Below are 22,017 nucleotides of genomic sequence, written 5' to 3' on the forward strand. Positions count from 1 at the left end.
GTAACTGGAGGTATGAAGGAAGCTTTATGATGGGTGTTATCACTTATTCATTTACATCAGACAATCAAGGGTATAACTAAATGCAGACTTGGAAGCAGTTGGTGCAAAGTGTTGAGAGAGAGCCCTTGGTGTGAAATCGCACAGCCATGTTTCTCTCTGCATGTCATTTCAGGCCATGTTGTCCTGAGGAATGACAAACTGTCCTAAACTTTTATTCTAATACTGTTAGCTTCTGTTCAGTCAAAACAACTATTTATATTAGATTACAGTGACTTGCGAAAGACATTTTCAGAAACTTCTTCACATTTTGTAATGTTACAACCAGAACCTTTAATGTATTTTGTTGGGATTTTAGATGATGGACCAACACAAGGTAGTGCATATTCTGTACAACCACTTTCACCTGCAATAACGACTGCAAGCCTTTTTGGGTATGTCTATTCCAGCTTTGCACATGTAGAGAATGAAATATGTGCCCTTTCCTTTTGTAGTATAGCTCAAGCTCAGACAGATTAGATGGATATCATGTGTGAATATACACTTTTAAAACTTGTCACAGATTCTTAACAGGAATGAGGTCTGGACATGGACTACGCAATTCTAACACATGAATATGATCTAAACTCTTTTACTTTCATGCTGTGGAAGTACTCTTCTACTTTTAAATACAATTCAGATGGAGGTGGGAGAAGAGATGTGTGTTTTGAGGTGTGTTTTAACAGCACTAGGGGGGGGATGACTGCTGTGTAGATTTATTAAATGCAACACCTCTGAGGTTCCAAGTTTATATCAAACTTGATCTAAAAACTCTTAGTTGTGATCAAGTTTTGCACATTACCCTAAATAAGAATAAGTTTAAAATATTTTTAAATAAATCTTATCCCTGTCTAGAGTCACAGTATTTTAAATGTATCCCTGCAAAAAAAGCACAGCATATGATTACCAAATAATTATTTTTACTGAAGATAAATTATTCTATATTTTTACATGTGCTTTAATTACTGTGTTGAACCTGAAGGTATTTGATCTCAGAATCTGTCCTGATCTGTCTTGGCAGCTCCTAAACTGGGGCTTTAGCAGCTGACAACAGAGAGGGTGAGGGTCAATGGAAGGTCAATGATGAACAAAGAAACCTTCTAGCCTTAAATGACCTAAAATGCTTTGAAAAACTATTTTATGACTGATTTTTGAATATTTTTTAAGATAATGTAGGGGATAATGTTGATCTGATATGGTGGCTGTCAAGGATGGAAACAAGAGCATTTTAAATTTAACCAACACTAAGCTTTGTTTAGGACTTATAAATAGCAGATAAAATAAAATATGTTACATGAAATCAAAATGGCTTGGTGGGCAAAATGTAATGCATTTCAAACAATTGCACTAATATATTTAGCAGAACAGTGGCTGGTCAGATTAGGAGAGTTACATGTCTTTTCAAACAGTAACAGTATTCAGCTTACAGAAAACTCTAATTTCTTGATTTTATTTAATTCAAAGCAAAGCAGGGCTTGACAGTTGGGTCATGAGGTTTGCCTCTAGTAGACTCATTCACAGAAACACTCTCCTGAGTCTTAATTTGAGTTATGGTTGGTCACAAACAAAGAGATGAACATTGTGATTTATTCTTTTATTGCAAAACACCTACTTTTGTAGCATGTTTCAAGGCTGTCAGTTACAACATAATGAAAACAGCATGTGTTATACTAAAAAGAGAATAAAACACTTTTTTGGCTTTATCTCCATATGAAGTCGTAACTCAAAGACATGGACTGTCATTTGGGAGGGTTTGAGGCCATGAGGAAGAAACAGCACTGAGCTCCTGAATGAAATGTGAAGTAGGAGACTTTTACTTTAGACAGACAACAGTACAAAAAGGTGGTGATGCAATGTGAAAGCCTCTGCATTGCCATTATCAGTGTTTCTATCTGCAGTGGAGAAAACCTTTTAAGCAGATTTTGAAACCAACTTTGTTCTGTCCACATTAGCTGAACAATCACATATACTTGTATTTCATCCTATTTAGTTCCTTAAAATTATTTTCAAAAGTTTATAACTGACACTACATGGAGAATCTGTGCTAGTTTTAAAGCCAATAAATAAACACTGACTCACAATATAAAAGCTGTTCTGGCTGTCTCTTTTTGTAAGACCCACTCTGTGATTCATGCTTGTCTTGTAATGGGCAGCACTGTGTGACATCTGGTCAGTAGATAAAAAAAAAAAGAAAATGCATTATGTAACCAGCAGCATCCCTCATGGTCTTGACTGATGGAGAATTAGCAGAAATCTGGGAAAATGTCAGTGGAAATAAAGATTTTTATAACCAGGGTTGTGTGTATAACAGTGATGAAATATTCTGTTAAATACCTTTTTGATAAAAGTCCACACTAAAAAAAAAGTATTTTAGAAAGGGCATTTCAGTTCCAAATGACTGTATTTAAAAAAAGTCAGAAAAACTCAAAACCTTCAAAATAGATTTTATTTCAAAACACCAAAGCAAAACAAGTATAAAACTATTGCATTTGTTGTCAATCTACAAAAAGGGAAGAAATGGCAATATTAGCTTGTTCAAAGAAAAAAAAAAAAAAAAAGAAAGTATGCTTAAAGATTTAGCTTTCCTATGAATCTGTCATGACGTGAACAACGGACGAACCCAGACTAGCAGGCCGCATGACGGTAGGTGAAAAACAATTTAATAAAAAACAAAAACTCACTCACAGATGGTGACCGCAAAAACAGACATGGGCAGGTTGGCAAGACAGGCATGGCATCATCAAAAACAAGACTTGAGCATGATTTGAAAAGATGTTTCCACAACAACTAACTGAACAGGTGTGATTAAATGGAACATGGTACAGGTGGAACACAAAACTGATTAACATGGTGCAGGTGAACCAAATAAACTTAATTGACAGAACAAAACGTGACTGGAGCAAAACATGGCTTGAACAGAATGCAAATCCAAGGAAACAAACTAATAGAAACATAACTAGAAAAACATGAAACAAAAGCATAACCAGATCCAAAAACTTAACTTGACCACACATGAACTAGAAGACAAAAACTAAAGCATGACTAGGAAAATAATAAACAGAAACATGATTAAAGACTGGAGCAGTGAAAACATAAGGAAAAAACCAGAAACCAAAAATCAAACAACCCCAAATCATAACAGAATCACTGAAATAATAATTGTAGAAGTGTTTCTGTGGAGTTGAACAACCTCTGGCTCCTGTGAGCAGGCATTCCAGCCCAGGATGACCTTCTATAATGACCTTTAAGTATTTGAACGTACTCTTACTGATCCATGATCCTACCATGATGCCTGAGCCACCGTGCCTTACAGCAGATGGTGGTTTGAATTCAGTGTTTGAGGTTCATCTGATAAACTGCATCCCCTAAACTCAAACAGAATAATATTACTTTTATAAGTCCAGAAAATGCATCATTTCTTTTAAGTCAGTCAATTTGCTCTTTGGCAGATTGGAACCTCTTTAACCCAGGTCATCTTTATCATCATGTGATACTTCCTGCTAATAGCTTGGCACAGACATTTTGCAATTGTTACAGTCCTCACAGGCTAAAGCTTATTACGACCAGTGACTTGAGGACCCAAAATTCAGCCAAAAACAATGTAAGGTTGAAAGGTTTGTGTGGACTGTGAGCTGAGGAGGGCTTAACCTCTCTATGACGTCTCTCCCTCCTTTCTGTGAGCCGTAAATCTATATGGGTAGCAAGATTTTCAAGTTGGTGGAGGGAGGCAGGATAATCACAGGTAGCCAGCTCATCTTTAGTGTTCTCGTTGAGACCTTGCATGAATGCATCCATTAACGCATGTTCATTCCAACTACTGTCGGCTGCCAGCAAATTAAAGTCAATGATGTAAGACGTGACGTTTCTCTCACCTTGCTTCATATAGTGTAAACCTCTGGCAGCTTCTCGACTGGGAAGAACAGGGTCAAACACTGATGAGTTCCCTGGACAATGAGTCATATGAGGCACACGTGACCAAACCATTGTTCCACTCAGCAGTGCCCCATTGCTTAGCCTTGCCTGATAAAGAAATAACACGACATTGATCAGGATCTCCTTTTAAGAGTTCAGGAGGCATGAGTCTAGGTTCCCCAAACACAGCCGATTGATCAGGAACTAAGGCAGAAACAGGCTGTGAAGGCACTAGTGTGGGAGCAGGTGACAGTGAGCACAGTATAGAAATTACCGTTTCTAAGCCGGCATCCAAACGGGAAATGGCGTGGTCCACACTAGCGTGCCATAGTTGTGCTGGCGATAGGTCCATCCTTTGGCCAGATTTTACCATTACGACCAGTGACTTGATGACCCAAAATTCAGCCAAACACAATGTAAGAAAGTTAAAAGGTTTATTCAGCAAAACAGGAATCAGACGACAGGAGACCAGCAGTCAGCTTGAACGAGTCACTGAGGACAGAGAGGCGAGTTAGTGGCTGAATGAAACTCAGAACATGAACAGAGTTAAGTAAAGCCACTAACCTTCTCAGTCTGGGAAAGAGGTGCGGAACCCAGAAGAGGATGTGACCCAGAACCTCAGGGGAATCAGCTGAAGCTGTGGCCGGAACACAGAGAGCTGTGATTGTCCTCTTAACAATGAATCAAGGCAGGCTTGAAAGCCGGACAGGCTCCGGTTGAATAAACCAGGGGCTTGGCTGGGGCGTAAATCCATGGACAGAAACAGGGTCAAGATCCAGGGCTAGAGGCGTCAGACAAGGAACAGGCAGAGGCAGAAAACCAGAGGCAGAAAACAGAGATGAAATCCAAAATCCAATCCGTCAGACAAGGCAAGGTCATGGAACGAAATCAGTCAGGAAGGAATGCTGGATAACTACTCACAAATGTTTTCGAAAATCTGGCACCATCTGCCTGTCAGATGGCTGTATATAACTGCAGCTCCACAGGTGTGTGGCATGACGGTGATTGCGCAGCAGCGCCGCAGCAGACAGGCGAAGCAGATGAGTTGATTGCATGAGTGAGAGCAGAGCAGGCAGACGGGCCAGAATCATACCAAAGCTAGACTTTTGATCACCCTGGAGATGATCTTTAAATAAAGGCCAAATGTTTGATACCAGTTTTTTTTTTGTTGTTGCTATTTTTAAACATGACCCTATAAATCAATATTTCAGAAACACAGCATGTATTTAATGACTGTTGGGTTTTCTATTGCTCCATTACACCTACTAGTCAATGACTAGTAAATGATTGCCATGCAAAAGTATACTTTCTATAATTAACAGTGATTGGTCTGTTTGGTGATGTTGGGAACCCATATTTTTAGCATCACTGTATTTTCACTGTCTTGCAACATGCTATTCTTACTTTTTTATGTTATTTCTTTAAACCATTTGGTACTATTAGATTTGAAAGGACTGTGAAAGGACTAAAACAACGATACTATAACATTTCAAGGCTGCCATCCGTGTATTTTAATTGTATTAAAATTGCCAAGACTCATTGAAATGATAAAATTCAAGAGTAAAAGGAATGCTGTGAATTAAAAGATCATGAAAACAGAATAGTATCTGAAAATGTGTGTAATTACCTTAAAATAAAAAAATGACTTACCGGGTATTTTTTTGGAAAGGTGTTTTAAAATGTTATATTCATTACCTCTGTGTTTTTATTTTTTTATGGAAGCCAGTTTTCACAAAGTTTTTCCAAGTTAAGATTAGCGTTGATCCCACACACAGGTATTTCTATTAACTGAGTCTATGTGTAACCCCTTTTGATTGTTGTGGAGTTTTCTTATCAAAGTGGGTAGAAGTTGACTCATAACAAGAGAAAATCCGGACTTTGTCTTAATAAGTTTTATTCAAAGGCATTCAGCGTTTGAAGACCCTGACACTGAGGTTAGTCAGTGAAACAGAGCCCCGATCAACATTTACACACAGTATTTATACCAGAACATGACAGTGTTATCTCAACTTCAAAGAGTCTGTGTTTTACGACCCCAGACCCTTCTCGGGTTCAGAGGTGACTAGGTTACCTAGGAACAACCATCTACTCTCCCTGAGGCATCACCCTAACAAATGCCCATAACCATTAAACTTCTGATAATGGCTTTTACAGCTTCCTCCTCTAACACAGATGTTCACTGGAGTGAGGTAAACCAAAGGTCATACACTGTGGAATGCTTACTGCAAGAATTTCCATCACATGATATTTAAAATTAATATTAAAGCTCAATGAAAGTTACGTTAATTGTAATTATATTAGGTTATTCAAATGGGAAACACAACTGCCTACTGGTCGTACAAAATTCAACCAAAAGCAGTTGCCTTATGTAACATCCTGATTCCTTCCCCCATATGAGTATATTAATACATCTTCTTAGTGGTGCTTCTGTTTCACTGTAACCTTACTCCCACTCAGGACCTTTAATGTGCACTAATGCTGATTTGCAACCCAAGAATTTCTGAATTAGCTGCAGCAAATATCATATAATGTGTGATTAGGGTATATCATTCTCAGTTTTGGGGGGAAGTTGCCATTATTATTGTGAATTAATGTTTTCAGTAATGCAATTTGAACCTATATTTCCTGATTGTTAAATAATCTTTTAACTTTATTCTGAAATGAAATGGTAGGTAAATAATTTGTGAAATCCTTAACATTATTAGGGATTTAACAAATTATTTTACATAAAAATACTTTGTAGATACCCCATTTGCTGTATGTATCTACCAGCTTTACCCATCTTTAGAGTAACACTGTTTTTCAGAATGGCTGCACAGTGTCTGTATTTAGCAATTTCTAAGTCTTGCCACATATTCTAAATTGGATTTAGATCTGGACTTGGACTAGGCTTTTCTATCACATATTTATGCTTTGATTCATTGTAGCTCTGGCTGTAAGAAAACATCCTAATATTGAAGAATTTGGGCAGTTATTGACATTATATAGGATTAAAAACGTGATAAAAGACAATTGTGACACAAAATCGGCATGTTTTGTTGTTAAATTTTGCAAGTCCAAAGTCACCCAGAAATGACATGAAAGAGGAAGTCTCTGGTCATTTATTGTGTGAGCATCAATGATAAACGGTTCAGGTAGAAGCCTGGTCGTGCTAAAAACAGCGTTAATATGGTGAAATGGTGCACTGCTGGTGGTGGCAGCAATAATTCGACGAGAAGACAGGGGTCGGGAGAGCCCACTTGCCCGGATGGGACATTTTTCTCTGGATACACGATGGACTCCTGGCAGAAGTGGAGGATTGTGTGTCTGTCGATAATGTCACTCGAGGATGTGGAAGATGTGTATATAATTGGATGTTTGATATCAGGATTTCTGCTTTTTGGAGTCAGCGGTTACCTGGCATATCGAGAAATTGGGAGAATGTCAGCAGCTGTTCTGGCCATTGTAAGGCTGCCTGGCATGTGTGATGGCATCTTCAGAGCGATCGACACTCAGACTGAGATGTTACGTGAGCTGAATCGCAGACTGGATGTGATCCTTATACAGGATCGCAGGCAGGTTGCGGTTCCTGGACTCAGGGGTGAAATGGGATAAATCTTGGAGAAAGTTGTTCGCTCGGATCTGGCAGAAAGACCAGGAATTTGGCTCTTTGGATTCGCCTTTGAGAAGCACCAGAGAGACTCTCAAGGCTGACGGAAAATTAAGAGTCAGCCTAACCCAAATAATTATTGTTTTTCTGAATCTGGCTCCCCTGCACGGCCTTGATGGCTGGCTATCTTCAACTTCTCCTGGAAGTTATGTAAACATGATGCTCTGCTCCCTCTGCCCCCCCTCCCTTCCCTGAGGACATCTGTGGACCTGCTCAGAACTTGGCAAAAAGAAACCTCTGAATTAACAAAATAAATTATGACAGAGGTCAGGATATCTGACAGATGAAGGAAAATGTTGAAACAGATGCTATAGCCATGCTGTTCAGACCATCTGATAGGGAAAGATCATCAAAGAAAAGGATGTTGTTGCTGTTTACATTTAGATATCACGTGTATACAATATATTTAAATAAGTGTTTCTCTAAAGATTCTAACATAAAGTTTTAAAAAATGATACACCTGGTAGTGTCTTCTTGAATCATCCCTTTTGTCTGCTGCTGCTGCTCAGCTTTTCCTCCGGTTGTTTCACTCAGTGCCGTATTTACTGTAACCCTGGATTAACACTGTATGTGCTCCAGTCCGTTCCCGCTGTGAATCCCGGAGGAGCTCTAAGAACCATATGCTGATCACGCACTAAAAGCCAGTGATAAATGCAGTAGGAAGTCCAAAACGACTCATTCTGTGGAAGTTAAATCAGTTAAACTTCATTTTTCGTTTTATGCATCCAGATATTTTCGGATGTTTTGTTCTACAATGGGTGACTACCCTTAGTGCAGCGACGCTAGAGTATATTTGTTGCTTAGTTTGGTGCTTTTATTGTTTAATTGTTCAGTTAGAACAACTTAGATAATGTATATAGCCCAGTAACTGAACTAATTGATCTGATATAAACAACTGTTAATATACATGTGCATATTTAAGTACTGTATATGTGAGTATTTATTGATATAGCGAGATCTAGTCCGTCTTTAGTGAATTATTCTGAAAATCTGGATGTTGTGCTCGTTCTGTTTCCTGGTGGTGTGATATTATTCATGCATATTGACTCTGGCCGTGCATCCAGCAAAAATATGCCTGATTTCCATTACTGTTATTTCAGTACCGGTACCTGCTATAAATCAGAAAAAGGCGGACCCAAGATTCAGCCAGACACAGTACTGAAAGTTTAAAAGGTTTATTCAGCCACAGGAAAACGTCACACAGGTAACACTCCTCACAGCTTCCAGGAATCACTGCTTTTGTCTTGAGTGGAACTTGAAACCCAGAGGGGAAACCTCAGTGGGTGGCAGGCGGTGATCTCCACAGCACAGGTAAGAAGTGACTCCTGGCTGAATAATCTGAGGGCTAGGCTGGCTCAATAATCCAAGGACAGAAACAGGGTCAACGATCGGAACAACAGGCGTCAGGCAAGGGGCAAGCAGAGGCATTAACCACATGCAAGAAACAAGGTCGACAACCAAAATTCAAATAGTCCGACAGGGAGCAGGCAGAGGCATGAATCCAAAAGGCAAGGCAAGGTCAAGAACAAATATCAGACAGGAAGGAACGCTGGATATCTACTCACACGATGGCTTTCAAAAATCTGGCACTATCTGCTTGTCAGAGTCAGTATATATCAGGGAAGACACAGGTGTATGGCATTCCACAGATTGCACTACACTGCAGCAACCACCAGGTGCATCTAATCTGCTGATTGCAGCCAGGGAGACAGGGTAGAGCAGACGTGACAGAATCATAACAATACCTACTTTTTTGGTACCTCTTTCTTAGCAGGGCTAAGCGAGGCCGAGTGGGTATGACGTGAACAAACGGCTGTTCATTGACTGACCGTGGGCACGGCCAGCCGATAGAGTTGACCAGCGTAAAGAAAACAGCCGCCATTTTCAAACGTGCATTCAAGTGAGTGAGAGAAACATATGGAGTCCGCACAGTTATCCGGAAAAGTCACCCCTTGGAGCAACGACGAGGTGCAAGGTTTTCTGGTTTTCCCGTTGTGACCAGCACCCCGACACAAGCACCACTGCCTTCCAGCCAGCGAGAGTGTCAAGGTGAGTATTGTGGTGGTACATCTGTCCATTTACCATAATGTATGTTTTATGTATAACCCAAATAACACTTTGCATATTATCCTTGTTCGCAGGGAAAAGAAGAAGAGAAGATATTTCTGACACGACCAACGCTGAGCTAGAGCAGCGTGAGAGACACCACGACACATGGATGGAACAACTCCAGGAAGAGACGGCCATCCGCCGGGAGGAAATGGTCAACAGCAGGGAGGACTTGGCCGCATTTTTCTAGTCCTTCCTCAGCATAATGGCTGACATGTTCCAGGTTTTTTGTGGGGGTTTTTTTTGTTGCGTTTTCGCAAGGAAAAATAACTAAACTATTTTGATCCACCTTTTACTATCGTGGGTCTGAGTTTTGCTGCTTTGATGTTTTAAAGCCGCGCCTCCAGGAGGTGTTCCCTTCAGCGGAGCGAAAGCGTGTCTATGGAAATGCAACACACAACGCGCAGAGCTGTTCCGGGCTGGCCAAATCAAGCCAGTGGAAAAGGGGCAATAGACTGGTCGAATTAAATGGCCATCCGCACACCGCAAGACTTGTGCACTGCCATCTGATGAAAACTGAGTTTCTTCTTCTGACTCAGCTTTGACTCTATCTGATAGGGACTGAAATATATATAAAGAAACTTCAGATTCTTTGCTCCTGTCTGTGTTGTCCACCATTGTAGCAGCAGTCAGTTTACGTGTCGGGGGTTCCTCTATTACGTCATAAAAGAGTGCAAAGGAGTAGTCCGGAAGTGCCTTTTTAGTTAAATTTATGACCATATATCTCAACAACTGTTGAACAGAGCCATGAATTTACTTTTTGAAATATTTTATTAATGTTTCCTTTCCATAAATGTAATTGGATTTATTATAAAAAATGTGATGTCACAGGCACTTTAAATGTTAATAGAAGAAACTAAAGCTCAAACATAAAATTAGAACATAATAATGTGATGAATAACCTTGTCAGTCGAGCGTATTAACTAAAGTTTCGGAATATATTAAAAATGTATAACAGAAATACAATCCATTATTTGCAGTTTGAAAATGAGTGGGAAGAAACAAATACTCATTAAATCCTACCCCTATTTAACATATTCAGTAAATACATCACATTCTAGAGTAGTATCTTTAAATATTTAAACCTGTAATTTGTCAAAAGGAATTGTTTGCTGTATGAAATCAATAAAAATATCTCATTACTTGTCATCTTTGTGTCATTTTTTAAACTTTATTGGAGACTTTATTCCACTACTGTGCTACTTCACAATTACAGGTTTATCTACTCGACATGGATACACAAAAATGGCAAAGGGCCATAAAACTACTGCCTGAAATTCATAACTTAAATCACATAATACAAATCTTCAGATACTTTCCAGTTGTTAGAAATATAGAAGTTTATCTCTGCTGAATTACTCCAGTTCAGAGTGAGGCCACGTACTGGAAAATGTCTGTGTGCATTAGATGGATCTTAATGCGGTGTCAGTGTCACTGAAGCTCCGGCTAAAGCAGACAGGGCATTATGGAGCCCAGATCTAATGGAGTTTTAATAGATAAATGTTGGAAGGATGCATCTCCAGCTCTTCAATAACAACAGGATGTGGAAATGCAGACAATGGTTTTTAAATTGTGATGGATGAGAGCAATTTGTTTCATAAGCATGAATAGGAAGAGCGCTCATAACTGGCAAATGGAAAGTAAAAGGACTTAGATAGATTGTGTGTGGTAAAAATGGCAGCAGGAAGAAGCAGCCTCGCCACCTGATCCCGGGCCTTATCTCTGGCAGAGTTGGTAAAAGTCAGAGCTTATTAGGAAAGCTCCACAGGGTTTTGTTGAGGGGATGAAAAAAGCTTTATTTGTTGGAGGGGGGGGGGGGACTTTGTTGGAGGCGTGTGGTAGCAGGTGCCTGGTTTAAAGTGAGATGTTGAGTTTTTATGCTGTTGTAATTATGAATCTGAGAATATTATTTAATATTTAATATTAATATTTTAATATTTTATCAAATAATATTTCGGTCTGTTAAGGGTTGTCGTGTGAATACCAGACCAGTAAGGCGATGGTATTAAGACAAAATAGAAAGGTGTGAGACGAGCTCTGACATTATTGAACAGCATAAACTCTGCACACACATGGAATGAATTCACACAATTTCTTAGAATACAAGAATTTATTAACAAAAATATGTCAACTCAAAGTCAAACATATTTCAATCAACAAACTCTTTACTATGCTAAAACAATCCAACTAAACTACCAAGCAGAATTAAAGAATAATGAAGACTAATGGGCTATGTACAATATAAACAAGTTGATTAAAGATGATTGGAAATCATGACCAAAAAGAGTGATGCAACATTACCATGCAATGTTTATGTTTGAGAACCAAGGATTATCTTGAAGAATCTGGAAGTGAAGTTAAGTTAGTCTTGGAACTAACTTAGGCGATAATCAGCATACCTTTAGACAACCATTCACAATGCAAGATCAGATAAATTATTTTAATGAAATAATGTTTTAAATAATGATCTGTTGAATAAAACCAACCTTCTGGATGACCATTTCTCAACGGTGTCTAATTAGCTGCCTTTAGTTATTGAAATAATATTCAAAGAAATATTATCAAGGGAGTATTTTGGAAAAGAGCCAAATCTTTCTGGAGAAATGGGGCTTAATGGTGTTTACTTAGTTATCAAATTTAGTAAATGATGTTTAGGAATTATTATTCACTAGCTTGAAAACCAACAACCTTTCTGTTGAATACTCTTTAGTAGCAAGCACGTGTTCTTACCGGTTAGCAGTTAAGCTAACAAAGAAGCGGATAGCTTACCATCAGAATCAACACATATCTTTAAAATACCAGGGTTAATAAAAGGGTTAAAATGCATAAGCGCGGACGGCGCGTTATGAGCAATATTCTGTTTAAAATCACCCTTTAAATAAAGTTTGTCTTAACTTTAAAAACATACAAAGAACACAAACCGGCACGTGTGCTGCAGATAGCCTGCTAGCACTAAGGTAGCCGAGTTTCACAAAAACAAAACTTCATAGAATGAAAACGTTCAGATTTCATCCTAACTGTTAATCTGCCCAAACCTAACCTCATGAACTGTGGTGAGGAAACGTTGTCCAAGGGGCGAAGCTTGAAGAAACGTCCACAGTCAACAAGCGGTTAGCTTTCAGCTAACCTCGGGGGTCGAAGTTGCGTTCGCTCTGTGAACAAAAGGGTTAGCTCCGGAGAGCTGGGCAGCTCGTCCTGTCCGCTGCGGTCTCTGCTGTCTTCCTTCCAGGCTGGGCGACCGCGTCTTTGCAGGGGCTTCTCTCGAACACCGTTTGCGTCTGCGGGGGCTCGGAGGGACAGTCAAGCAATGCTTGTACCTTAATTATACACGGATACACAGACAGTATTTCATCCGTACTTATCTTTGCATATCATCGATGATCGTATGGCTTCCTTGGATCCAGTTGAGTTTATGTCTTTTTGCCAGCAAAGAGACATCAGCGCGCTTTTTTCCCCTCCTATCCTGATGGTCACCGGTGTGGAAGAGAAAGACTTGAGGGAAGGTGGGGGGTTTTATGCGGGCAGTGGCATCATGGGAAGTCCTCTGCTACCCCCCCTTCCCCCTTCTGAAGTTGTGCTGAAAGTCTGTTAGATGCAATTCATTTTGAAAGTTCCAGAAATGTCCGTACCGGAGTTTAATGTGGAAATCCATGGCTGTGGGTCCCAACAATGCTGTCTGTTGCTGTCTGTCTGCTAACTTTTTCCCCCTCAACTCATTGCTTTAATGATGTCACTATGTTGGTGAGCTCTGAGGGTTTGTCCCCTGCAGAGGACCACTGACTAAATGATAGATGCATCATTGCATAATGAGGGGATTAATGACTAGCAATAAAAGGAAATTTCATTTTGAGGTATATTAATCTATAAAACTAAAAGTTAACAAAAAGCAATACATTTAAAAGGTTAGCGGTATCTGAGCATACACTATATTGCCAAAAGTATTTGTCTGTCTACTTTTACATGTACATGAACTTTGATGACATCCTATTCTTAATCAATAACAACATTTTTTTTATCCTGTAAACATCTTCCTCAAGCTTTAGGAGTGTGTTTATAGTTAGATGAGAAAACCAGAACTGCAGCTTCTGCTCTGAATCATCCCAAATGTGTTCAAGAAGGTTGAGGTCAGTACTCTGTGCAGGCCAGTCAAGTTTCTCCACACCATCTGCAGACATGGGAGTCATTGGAACACCAGAATTAATATATTTGGTGGCGTGACCCAATACTTTTGGCAATATAGTGTATTTAAAACTTTTTCTGATTAAATCTGTTGATGAAAGAAATAAGACTTTTAGTAAACCCACGTTGGGGCCCAGCCATGGGATGAAGCTATGACTGAACTACACATAGAACAAAAAAGACTGGTAAAAACTCTGAATCCCATAATGCACAGTTTGGCAAAGGTGGCTCAGGTGGTAGGGGTTTGTCCTGTAACCTGTGGGTTGCCGGTTCAAACCCCTGCTCTGTCCATTTCAGTCGTTGTGTCTTTGGGCAAGATACTTCACCCTCCTTGCCTGCACCGATTGTACGGCAGTCTCACTTCTGTCAGTCTGTCAGCCTACTACTGTCAGTGTGTAAATGTGTATGAATGGGTAGATGACTGTTTGTAGTGTAAAGTGCTCTGGAGTCCTCGAACTTGATAAAGGGCTATAGAAGTGCAGGCCATTTACCATGCTCCTGCAAAGGAAGGAGTTTCGCAGCTGGAATCCCAGTGATGTCATCGAGTTTGTGTACCTGGTAAATCCTTGAAAATAATACTAGTCACCTTAAGCTCTCTGTCAGAACCTCTGCAGAAAAGAATCTGAGCCAAATATTTCCCAAGAAGAGACGGTGTCCCTAAAAAAAAAATTGGATTGTGTTTTTAAAGTTAGGACCAACTTTATTTCAATGAGTGGTTCAAACACTAATGGTGTGATAATGTGAGCTTGCTCTGTTTCATCTGTCTTCCAATCTCCATCTCACTAACCTGTATAAAATATGTCTCCATGGTCCTTAAAATGTGCTAAATTGTGTCTGTGTTCTCCCCTATGCTAAAACTAAAAGTTAATGCTTAGACGGTAGCCACCATGTGTTTACTGCATAGCTTGTTCCCTTCGTGCTGTGACCAGCGCTCATATACATATTGATATTTGTATTAATAGTACTTAAAGGTACATTTAGGACTTAAAGGGGTTGCTAAAAGAGGGCCACTATTTGCTTTGTTGATAACTGAGCCGCTAACTCCGGATGTGACATCATCACACAGGCTGTCAAGACGGCCAAAACTGCTTTAAGCCGCCATTTTAGTAGTCGGTCACTCCCTAGGAGTTAGTTGAAACCACATTAAGAATCAATCATCCAAAATTTTATTGATTTCTAATTCAGCATTTTTTCACAGTTAAATGTTTCAAGTCATCAAAAACATTTTAATATCAAACAATATTAACCTGAGTAAATAAATAAATCAGGTGGACTGATGAAACAAAACTTTTTGGAAAGTGTGAGTCCTGTTATACAGGGGTTGGACAATGAAACTGAAACACCTGGTTTTAGACCACAATAATTTATTAGTATGGTGTAGGGCCTCCTTTTGCGGCCAATACAGCGTCAATTCGTCTTGGGAATGACATATACAAGTCCTGCACAGTGGTCAGAGGGATTTTAAGCCATTCTTCTTGCAGGATAGTGGCCAGATCACTACGTGATACTGGTGGAGGAAAAGGTTTCCTGACTCGCTCCTCCAAAACACCCCAAAGTGGCTCAATAATACTTAGATCTGGTGACTGTGCAGGCCATGGGAGATGTTCAACTTCACTTTCATGTTCATCAAACCAATCTTTCACCAGTCTTGCTGTGTTTATTGGTGCAATGTCATCCTGATACACGGCACCGCCTTCAGGATACAATGTTTGAACCATTGGATGCACATGGTCCTGCCCATCTAGCACAAGTATTGGGCACAAGTATTGGGCCAAGGGAATGCCATGATATGGCAGCCCAAACCATCACTGATCCACCCCCATGCTTCACTCTGGGCATGCAACAGTCTGGGTGGTACGCTTCTTTGGGGCTTCTCCACACCGTAACTCTCCTGGATGTGGGGAAAACAGTAAAGGTGGACTCATCAGAGAACAATACATGTTTCACATTGTCCACAGCCCAAGATTTGCGCTCCTTGCACCACTGAAACTGACGTTTGGCATTGGCATGAGTGACCAAAGGTTTGGCTATAGCAGCCCGGCTGTGTATATTGACCCTGTGGAGCTCCCGACGGACAGTTCTGGTGGAAACAGGAGAGTTGAGGTGCACATTTAATTCTGCCGTGATTTGGGCAGCCGTGGTTTTATGTTTTTTGGATACAATCCGGGTTAGCACCCGAACATCCCTTTCAGACAACTTCCTCTTGCATCCACAGTTAATCCTGTTGGATGTGGTTCGTCCTTCTTGGTGGTATGCTGACATTACCCTGGATACCGTGGCTCTTGATACATCACAAAGACTTGCTGTCTTGGTCACAGATGCGCCAGCAAGACGTGCGCCAACAATTTGTCCTCTTTTGAAATCTGGTATCTCACCCATAATGTTGCGTGCATTTCAATATTTTGAGCAAAACTGTGCTCTTACCCTGCTAATTGAACCTTCACACTCTGATCTTACTGGTGCAATGTGCAATCAATGAAGACTGGCTACCAGGCTGGTCCAATTTAGCCATGAAACCTCCCACACTAAAATGACAGGTGTTTCAGTTTCATTGTCCAACCCCTGTATCTGTTTAGAAAGGAATATTATATATACAATCAAAAGTGATCAAAAGCACACCAGCATGTCTGTCTCTAAATGTCTCAAAACAAACAAAATGGATATCTTGGATTGGCCTACTCAAAGTCAAGACTTAAATATGATTAGGATGCTGTAGTATGGCCTTGAACAGGCTGTTGATACTACAAACCCCTGCAGTGTGGCCGAAATACAACAGTTCTGTAAAGGATTGCCAAGGGTGGCACAACTCATGTTTAGGTATAGGGTACAATTACTTTTCACACAGGGCCAGGTTGATTTAGATTGACAATTTCCCTTAAAACTACAAAATCCTGTCTGATAATAACATTTGTTTGATAGTCTGAAATGTAGATGTGACAAAAGAGCAAAAACAGAAAAAATCCATAAGTGGTAAATACTTCCTCCCAGCACTGTACTGTTCTTGTTATGAAATGTTGGCATAAGCTCTTCAGTTAGGAAGGTATGTTCTTTAACCTCTAAATTCATCTGCCTGATGTAGAAATGAGCTTAGGTCTGTCATAAGATCATTACTTAACATTTATTTTTGTGCAGGAACAAGACCTTTTGTTACTGGGACTTTTTCTCTTGCAGAGCTTGGCTCAGTATAGACACCAGGTTGCAGAAGGCACTCAGACACCACAGCACACAAGGTGTAATGTGGTCTGGCAGCATGTTACTGACAAGAATTTATGTCAATTAGTGACACTAGACATGATGAGTCAGTGCCACTTGTCTTTTTAACGTGCAAATACAGCATTCAAAAGAGCTGCTAACAATACTCCTACCTGTTGGAGCACTACAAACCCTTGTTCTTTTACAATCCACGTCTGTTTCTTTACATTCAAACATCATAATTTATGACTTTTGGTTGAACTGTAGAGAACATGTTTCTTTTAGACCAAATGATCCTTTAAATGTGCTAGTGACATCTAATAGACCTTCACTGGACAACTTCAGTTTTGATTACAGCATCTACTCAGCATTGTGTCATTTGGATGGGCTTTTGCATGATTTCCATTCACATTTTTAGTTTCTAATGGTTAATCATTTGCCGGTTTGCGTACTATCCTCACACATCCCAAATATTCTCAGTGGGAGCAAGGGCTGGAATCTCTAAATCACTCTTTGAAGAGAGTCCAGTGAGTCTATTGCAATCTGGCAAAGGCATCATGAAATTTATGTGCGCCATTTAGGAAGAAATACTACTATACCATAATATTGTGCTGAGAAGTATATCTTGGATATCCCTTAATAAATCTTAGAGAACTGGACAAGTGAAGGAGAAAAGAACAAGTCGATAGACCATAAACCATGGCCAGAACAAAAAAGAATTTGAATGTTTTATCTTTAAGAAATGAGAAAGAAAAATATAGAAATAATGAATTCAGGTAAACACTATATTTCTTTTGATCCAGTTGCTATCTCCTAAGTAAATTAATAGCTTTTAACCTTACCATGATATTTGTCACTGTTTTGTTTCTGTCAGAGTCTGAGTGTGTGTGTGTGTTTGGTGTACTTGTCTTCATAACCATTCAGTATTTCTCAGTTAGTGCTGGAGTTCTCAGGTGCGCTGTAAGGCAGGTGTCTCCTATCTGCTGATTGCTTGGAGAAGTACTTAAGCGGGAGGCACTTCGATGCCAGAGTGTTTGCCTTAGTGGTAACAAGCTCAGCCTCTACTGATCTTTTGCTTCGTTTTTGAACTTCAAGTAACTTTGTATTGTGTTCCCACGCATGTTTTTACCTGAGGCTTTGTTTACCTTGCTGAGTTCCAACTTTGTTCCAGAGTTTCTCTGAGCATCTGGATTATCAACTACTGAGTTAAGGATCTATCTTCCTGTGGATTTCTCTCACTACCGTCTGTACTTTTCGGACATGGACCAAGCTGGCGGCTTCCCGTTTCCTCCAACTCCAGGACCCAGGCATCAGCATACCTTGTCCCTTCCTCCATCTCAAACATCGGCACCTGAGCTCCATTTGGCTGGCACCAAGATCACAACAAAGAAGACAACTGAACGATCTTCTTTCGCGAGTTAAAACTCTGAATCTCTCTACCCCTGGTGGTTCAAGCTACAACAATTTAGTAAGCCATTTCTCAGATCTAAGTAATCAGTTTCTTATCATTCGTTTGTTCACCAGTTCATTCTTCTTCCTTCCCGTACAGTTGGTGTTTCCAGTCCTCATCCCAGATTACTTTGCTGACGATAAAATCCATAAAACTTTCTCTTCTGAGTGTTCTCTGTATGTGGGTGAGATCTATTCCGAAAATGACAGTTTCTGGTAAGCAGTTATATTTAGCTTTTATTTACACTTGTGCAACAGAAGAGGGTGGAACAAATTACCTTAGCAACAGGTTGCTAGAGTCAGAGTGCCTAGATGGCTAGTTACTAGGTTGACTTTATTGAGGAGATCCAAAAATGATTCATCTTTTTTAGTTTAGATCTGTATTGAGTGGCTAAACAAAACTAAATCCCCCAATTTTTTTTTGTACTTTAGGAACCTTTTAACATGAGTAAAGCAGCCATGCACAAAAACAAACACTTGTTGGCTTGAATGACTTCACCACGGACTGCTTTGAGAATTCACATCAGTACAGGATTTGAAGAAAGACTTAGACTGAAGAAAAATCCAGTCCCTAATGTTCATGGCAAATCTCCAGATGACAGAAATGTAAGTAGTTATTGTTATAAGTTTTATTTTTATTTTCACATTTATGGAGTTGTGGTTGCGAACTGGCCAGATACAGCTAATTTGCATAAAAGTGACAGTGCCCTAAAGCAGCTTAGTCTGAAAGGACCTCAAAAAAGGAGGAACTGAGGGGAAATGTCATTATCTGAGAATGATTTTGAGTGAAAAATGTAACATGTTTTGTATAGCCATAGACCTATCCCAAATGTTTAAAAGGAAGTATAATAAGTGACCTTTAAGAGTTTTTCAGCCTTTAAAACATCTTCCTACTGGATTGACCTGTATTTAGCTTAATCTATCTTCACATCAGCTCTCACTAGCTTTCCTGCTCCCGCTAGAAAAACATGTATTTCCACAGCATGTTGCTGCCACCAACATATTTTATGGTAGAAATGGAAGATTTTGCATAGCGTGAGTTGGTGGGATAATGTTTTATAATCTAACGTTGCAGTTTGTTCACTAAAGTTCAAGCAAACCTCAGGGGCCTTTGCAGAGCAGCTGAATTTATACTTATTAAATGTAATTATGCACAGGCAAACTATTTATTAGCTCAGTGCTGGTTCTTAGATGAAGGGTACCCTGGGCAAGCCTCTCCTTCTGCCGCCCCCAACTCCTACTACAGCCCAGTTTGTGAAAACATATTTTCTTCAAAAATTCCTGTTGTGCATAGTTAAAGGTAACCCTCAGACACAGGTAACTTGAGCCTCCCTCAGCATAATCTCAGTGTGATGTGGGTGTCTACTCAAGACACAAGATGCCTCCACAACCATAAAAGCATTAAAAAACTTGTTCAGGGGACCATTGACAAGACATTTTTTTTTAAATGTGGTGCATGTGTGTTCCCTCTTCTAGTATCTCTCTGGGCAAGTGCCCATATGGCCCATATCCAAATCCACCACTATACTAGTTAGGTGACTTCTGAAGGCAATCAGTTGCACTGAATTTTATTTAGGGGCATCAAAATAAAGGAGGCTAAATACAAATGGATGACACACTTCATATTTTGTCTTGTTAAAAGTGTTAAACATTGTATTATTTCCCTCCTACCTCTCAGTTATACTAGTTACCTACTTATGTAGCACAAATGCCAATGAAATACAATGAAGTTTGTGGTCATAACATGATATGTGAAAAAGTTTTAAGGGTTAGGAATACTTTTTCAAGGCACTGTTTTTGTAGGGGACATTTTAAATATAAAATAGTCATAGTAAAAAGACCTGGCAATACTTCCCGCTTCTTTCTTGTTGTTTTTTTATGACCTGTTGGCTTGTTTAACTTGATTTTCATAGTGATACTATCGCTGTCCTGCTGTGTGAATTTAAACATTCATTCATTCATTTTCTACCGCTTATTCCATAGTGGGTCGCGGGGGAGCTGGTGCCTATCTCCAGCAGTCTATGGGCGAAAGGCAGGGTACACCCTGGACATGTCACCAGTCCATCGCAGGGTAACACACAAACAACCATGCACACACTCATTCATACACCTAAGGGCAATTTAGAGTGCCCAATTAACCTAACAGGCATGTCTTTGGACTGTGGGAGGAAGCCAGAGTACCTGGTGAGAACCCACGCATGCACGGGGAGAACATGCAAACTCCATGCAGAAAGACCCCCGGTCGGGAATCGAACCCAGGACCTTCTTGCTGCAAGGCAACAGTGCTACCAACTGCGCCACTGTGCAGCCCTGAATTTAAACATGACTACATCATTACCCCATGATAAAAACAGATTTAAAAAGGTGAAAACAATTAAATTAAACATTATTTTCAATAACTCTTGTTTTGTAGCACATTTTAAACCCTTATGAGGACTTAAAATAATTCCCTGAGCAGGCTCAGAAAATGTGACGCTTCATTTTCTTGATGTCTTTCTTTTCTTTTTGTCAAAGAGCACTTGACACAGAGGGATTTAAACACACTGGAAAAGATAAAACTTTATTATTTATCCCTTTTGTGACAATACAAAGTCAACAAGTGCAATTACAATCTCACTGAAGAAGTTACATTCTATCTAGTAGAAAGTACATAGAGAGAACGTGGTTTACATCAGGATCATCTTCACCACCACACCCAGAAAAAGTGAGGTATTGACCACTACAAAGCTTCTGTGTACAGGTGGAGATTTAACTGTAAGGCAACTGTTAACATGACAGCCTGGAGAGACTGAAAAAGGTCTGTGCCCACCCCCCGACCCCATCTGTTGATTTTTATTTATTATTTATTCATTTTTTTAAACACAGGAAAAGGGCTTGAGCTGATACGATTAACAGTACCACATCACATCAGGCCAGAGTTAGGACTATTGTCAACGAAACAGAAAACATCACAAAACCAAGTCGAAACATTAAAAACAAGATAGGATTCCTAAAACATCTCTTGAGGAAATCCATGTAAGACCTTGCTACTACTTATCAGAGGCATTCTGAAGTTCCCTGGGTAAGACTGATGCATTACATAACTGGTGATAAGAAGTCATTATACAGTGCCCTGAAATATATGAATTTTTTCTCAATTATTTTTGATTTGGGGACTAATGTCCTGCTGCACCTGGTAAAAGTCTCACCTCCCTGTTTGCTGCTGCTCCTTTTTACATTCTGAGCAAGTAATTTAAAGCCAGAACTGAGCTCTGGGCCAATTATTTCACTTGAACACATCCTGCCTCCTCTTTGCCCCCTAGAAGTGATGGCACAAGTCTTCTGGGGCAAGTGCGCAATTAAACTTCAGCTACTGATAGTGGGAATTAAGTTGCTCTAACAGTTCAGCAAATTTGAATATTATTCCAGATAACGGGTAACAGATGATGCTGGCCGGCACTGTTCGGTCCCACTTAAACTTCATAGAGCACTGAATTAAAGACTCACATCCT

Source organism: Girardinichthys multiradiatus, chromosome 2, assembly GCF_021462225.1.
Source record: "Girardinichthys multiradiatus isolate DD_20200921_A chromosome 2, DD_fGirMul_XY1, whole genome shotgun sequence".
Classification (NCBI taxonomy): domain Eukaryota; kingdom Metazoa; phylum Chordata; class Actinopteri; order Cyprinodontiformes; family Goodeidae; genus Girardinichthys; species Girardinichthys multiradiatus.